The sequence below is a fragment of the Zingiber officinale genome, chromosome 2B, assembly GCF_018446385.1.
Source record: "Zingiber officinale cultivar Zhangliang chromosome 2B, Zo_v1.1, whole genome shotgun sequence".
NCBI lineage: Eukaryota > Viridiplantae > Streptophyta > Magnoliopsida > Zingiberales > Zingiberaceae > Zingiber > Zingiber officinale.
This window is the reverse complement of record NC_055989.1, coordinates 154735100-154741099: the sequence shown is the minus strand read 5'-3', so window position 1 is coordinate 154741099 and position 6000 is coordinate 154735100.

Genomic DNA, 6000 nt, shown 5'->3' with positions numbered 1-6000 from the left:
AAATGCTCTCCAAGTGTCAACTTCATCAAGTTTAGGTTAACTACCCTTCCAATTAGAGTTGGCACTCTCTAACCCATTTAAGGGGTAGAGAAAATGCTCCTAGGAACCCAAAACCTATTGGTGCTCTTTGAATGCTCTAGGTACTTACTAGGGATGACTTCCCTAGATACCTTCCTAATTACCTTGTTAGGCTTCTTAGAAGCCTTGGTCACCTTCTCTAGGTCAACTCTAGGGATTACTTCCCTTTTGACCTTCTTAATGACTTTCTTAAACTTCTTAGAAGTCTTAGTCATATTTGTCGTTGTAAAGATACTCCTAGGGATAACTTCCCTTGTATCCTTGACTTGACCCCTAGACCCAGGCTTGGTTCCATAGCTATATGGAACTCTATGATAAGAAGTTACATCCTTCTTAGCCTTAGGTTTGTATCCCAAACCTCCATGGCCATTGGATGACTTTTGTACTTCTAGACCTACGTTATGCTCATTTGCCCCTTAAGAAAATTCTCAATTCTCTTCAAGGTTTTTTCCATGTTATCAAGCTTTGATTTTCCATCATTAAATCCTTAGTTTTAGATTTTTCTTTAAATCTTTGAGCATTTCTATTTTTGGGGTTGTATCTATTATCCTTAGTGTTCTTGGCTAAGTGGTTATTTACCTTCTTAACCCTAGGTGTAGTACTCTTAGCATGAAGAGTTACATGTTTTTCCTTAATGTTATCATACTTTTTATTTTTATGGTAAATGACATTAAAATGATATAGGTTAGAACTATCATGCTTTTTATCATGATTTAAAGGGATAGACTCAATAAAAGATACCCTGGGTTTTACCTTGGAAACTCCTCCTTGACTTGTGCTTCCTCCCTTAGGCTTGACTGACTTCTTCCCCTTTGGACATTGACTTCGATAATGTCCCTTTTGATGACACAAGAAGTACACAATGTGCTCCTTGCTCTTCTTTGTTGTAGGGGCGGTCTCCTTGGGCTTCTCCTTGCCCTTTGGTGCCACTTGACCCTTCTTCTTGGTCAATTTAGGGCACTTACTCTTGTAGTACCCATTTTCCATACACTCAAAACATATAATATGATTTTTATTTTTAATTAAAACATTTATACCTTCACATGTAGGAATGACACTCGATCTTCCATTTGATGTCTCTTAATTTTTGGAGGATGCATTATCTTCTTCTCCACTTGACCCTGATGTAGAAGATTCTCCTTCCTCTTGATCTGGTGTCCATGAAGGTCGCTCTCCCTCAATCCTAGAGGTGGAAGCTTCTTCATCTTCATCTTGTACATGAAATAAAAAGTATGCTCCTTCTTTGCCCTTTTTGTTGCATTCCTTTGAAGATGAAGCTTCTTGAACTTCTTCGGAAGTTGAGCATCTCTCAACTTTGGAGTCCTCTCCCTCTTGATCTTGATCCAATGAGTCACCCTTTTCAGATTCTTTTTGATTTTGTATAGTGGAGGGACTTCATGGATTTTTGCCAATTTGCTCCATAGCTCTTTGGCATCTTTGAATTCTCTAACTTGAGCCAAAATATTGCTTAGCAATAAATTGACCAATAGCTCGGTCACTTTGTCATTTGCCTCGCTCCTTTAAGTTTGCTCTTGACTCCACTTGCTCCTCTTGAGAGTTTTGCCCTTTGAATTTGTTGGAGCTTCAAAGCCTTCCATTTGAGCAAACCATTGCTCTATCTCCATCATAAGAAAATTTTTGATCCTTGATTTCCAAGAATCGAAGCTTGTGGACACAAATGGTGGAGGCACCCTCGTGTTGAATCCAAGTTCTTCTTGGAATTCCATCTTAAAGTTAAGCCTTTTCGAGATCTTTGACTTTGATGAACTTACTTCAACTTCTTCACCCTCTAGCCTTGTTGCTCCTTCTGACAATGATTCCGGTAAAGAGTGACCTCGCTCTGATACCACTTGTTAGGGTCAAAATATACTGGGGGTGAATAGCTCGTCGTGCTCAATTGCTTGCTTCGTTGTTGTTGATAGGTAGTGGAATAAGAACATAAAGCACTCTACAATGCTAATGCGAGGATTTACTTGGTATCCACCTTAAGAAGAGGTGACTAATCCAATGATCCACACACAACACTCACTCCACTATAAAAACACTCCTTTACAGTAACTACCGAAGGCGGAGAAGCCTTGTACAAACTCACAATACAAGAAGAAAGAAAAACAAGCTTAAACAATACAAATCTTACAAGATTTACAAAACCCTAGCTTGCTTCTTCTTGTTTGAATACACCTTTTGACTTGCTTGGAAGTGCACCAACACTTCTCTCTAAATGTCTAAGATCTGGTGTGTGCCTGTGAGCTTGGTGGAGAAAGTTGCTGGAGAGGAATCGAAGAATTGCTGAAGCGCTGCGGAGGAAGACGCTCGACAACGGCTATAACCTACGCAACGGTCGGATCTCAATCGATTGAATGACTCTCAATCGATTGGGGAGGCTTTGAATCAATCGGCTGATTGATTCATAGCGCCTCTGTGCTCTCTGAAAAATGCCTAAATCGATTGACTGATCGATTTAGCCTCTATCACGTGATTTCCAGCTCCCCAATCGATCAGCCAATCAATAGGAGGTTCCCAATCGATTGGTTGATTGATTGGGAAAGCTTCTGTATGCACGATATAAGCTCCCAATCGATCGACAGATCGATTGGGCCATCTTTCTTTGCAGCGCACATCCAATCGATTGGATTATGGTTCAATCGATCGGTTGATCGATTAACCCACCTTTGACTTGCCTCAATCAAGTCCAAGGTTCCCAAAAATTAACATCCGATCAACCGTGACCTGTTGAAACCACATGCCTAGCATCCGGTCAACCTTGACCTGCTAGAACTTCTTCACCAAGTGTCCAGTCAATCCCTTTGACCCACCTGGACTTTTTCTTCATGCCAAGTGTCCGGTCAACCTTGACCAACTTGGACTTACCGTCTCGTGCCAAGTGTTCGGTCCTCTATGACCCACTTGGACTTCCACCAGATGTCCAGTCAATTCCTTTAACCCATCTGGATTTCCTCATGTCAAGTATTCAATCAATCCTTTAACCTACTTGGACTTCCCAACTCCAAGTGTCCGGTTAACCTTAACCGACCTAGATCTCCACGTGCCTGGCTTCACTCACCAAGTCTTTTCTTCTGCCTAGCTTCACTCACTAGGAGATTCCTTCTGTCTGGCTTCACTCACCAGGGCTTTTCATCCGGCTTCACTCACCAGAATTTTCCATCTGTATAACTTCACTCACCGAGACTTTCCTTCTGCCTATCTTCACTCACTAGGTCATTCACCTAGTTTCACTCACCATGATTTTCCCTTGCCTAACATCCAGTTAGGACTTTTCAGTCAAGTATCCGATCAACCTTGACCTACTTGACTCTTTTTCTCACCAATCTGGTCAAACTGTGACTAGAGAGGAATTGCACTAGCAATCTCCCCAAGCGGACGATTGCACCTACAATCTCCACATATTGTCAAACATCAAAACTCAAACTTAAGTCAACTCAAGCTTAGTCAACCTGGCCAACCTGACCTAGGGGATATTGCACCAACAATCACAACCTCTCGTATCGGTCGACTGAGGAAATAAAGGCATCCATAATGTATTATCCATTCAACCAATGGGGCATGGACATCGTCGGGTCATTCCCTATGGCGACCAGTTAGTGGCAATTTCTGCTCGTGACAGTGGACTACTTCTCAAAGTGGGTGGAGGCTGAGCCGCTTGTAAGGATAACCAAGCAAATGATCGTGAAGTTCATCTGATAACACATCATATGCCGATATGACATCCCTCGTAAGCTCATATCAGACAATGGAAGGCAGTTCGCCGGTCGGATACTCAAAGAATGATGCGAGGGATACGACATTCGGCAAGCCTTCACTTCAGTGGTCTACCCTCAGAGTAACGAGCAAGGGGAAGTCACCAATCGGGAGATTCTTCAAATTCTATGCGCTCATCTCGATCACATCGGAGGCAGCTGGGTCGACAAGCTCTCGAGCATACTGTGGGTGATCCTTACAACCCCAAAGGAGGGGACCGGTGCAACTCCCTTCCACCTGGTGTACGGCGGCGAAGCAGTCATCCGCGTTGACGTCGGAGTGGAATCCAAGCGAGTGTAGAATTACGATAAAGGAAATGTCGAACGGAGGTTTTTGGAGCTGGACTTAGTGGACAAAGTACGAGATAAAGCAGTCATTCGGCTAATGGCATGTCGGCAATGGAAGAAGCAAAATTTCAACCTGAGAGTAATCCTGAGGTCCTTCCACGTCAGCGATCTCGTCTAGAAATAGGTCAAGCTGGTCGGCGACATCACCAAGCTAGAAGTTCCATGGGTCGGACCCTTCAAGGTCGTGAAAAAGCTTCGCTCGGGTGCATACTATCTAGAGGATGAGGAAGGAAGGCGGCTCAAATGGTCGTGGAGTGCGAACCATCTCCAACCCTACCGGGCCAGATGAGAGGTGCGCGAGTGAATAGTAATGTATTTATACATCCTTGTACACCCTCTTTGAATGCAGGATGAAAATAAAAAATAAGGGTTCTTAAACTATGTGCCAAACAACATATCAAATCATCGAGTTGCGATGTTAAATGCGGATACTTCTCAAATTGTCGAACGACGACGTTAAACGCGGGTCCTCCTCAAATCGTCAAGCGGTGACGTTAAATGCGAGTCCTACTCAAATTGTCGAGCGACAACGTTAAATGTGGGTCCTCCTCAAATCGTCAAGTGACAACGTTAAACGTGGGTCCTCCTTAAATCGTCAAGCGGCGACGTTAAATGTGGATCCTCACCAAATCGTCGAGCGGCAACATTAAACGCGTGTCTCCACCAACGGTTAAGCAGCGACCTTAAACCCCTGTTGTCAACAATGATCTAGCGACGACCTTAAACCCCTATCGCCATCAAATCATCTAGCAGCGACATTAAACGTGTGTCTTCACCAATAGTCGAGCGGCGACCTTAAACCCGAGTCTTCATCAAATCATCGAGCGACGACATTAAACGCGTGTATCCACCAACGATCAAGCAGCGATCTTAAACCTGAGTCTTCATCAACGGTCGAACGACGACTTTAAACCCGAGACTTCACAAAATGGTCGAGCGGCGACATTAAACCCTGGAGGTAAAACTTCATCTTTGTTTTCATCAATGGTTGAGCGGCGACCTTAAACCCGAGTATACTCTGACCATTGAGCAGCGACGTTAAAATCAAGTCTGCATGAACCATCAAATGACTGACTATGAGCATGGACTCTAGACATACATCCCGTTCGGGAGTATGTACCAAAATACTTTGTTGAAAACAAAAAGTATCAAGCGGATAGACATACAAGGTACGATCAATCGGGAAGATCACAGGCATTCATGCAATAAAAAAGCTGAAATGCTATAAAGGAAAAGTTTTGCCAGTCGGACGAACATATATTAAAGATAAAAGCTCTGTTGAACGGGCGAGCGTACATTGAAACTTCAAAAATTTTACAAGAGCTCTCAGCCTCACTCAAGGTAGTCCAGAGCATCATCAGGCAGCGACTCGTTCAGCTTATCTCGACTGATGACACTATCATTCAGAGTGGCGGGAATGTGACCACCCTCCTTGAGCTGGCGGATCATCCCGTTAATTGTGAGGTCGAAAAGTCGAAGAGCCTAATCGGCGACCTTATCATTGAATGCATCTGAGCGGATGTAGACCTACTTCCTGGTTTCAAACCTACTCGACTCGGCATCTTGGTAGGTCTTTAGGGCCGCTTGGGAGGCCTCCAACTCATCCTTGGCATCTTTCAGCACTTTATCTTTGGTAGAGAGCTGTCCCCAGAGTGCAGCCTCTTCAACCGACTGGGTTGCCCGCTCGACAATCAGGAAGTCTTTGGCTTCCTTGAGTTTTTTAATGAGAGGCCGGACCTCCTGGTTCTTCAGTTCCAAATCTTCAATGATCTGGTTCTTCCTTGTGGTGGCCGATTCAATCTTCTTATCGAAGGAG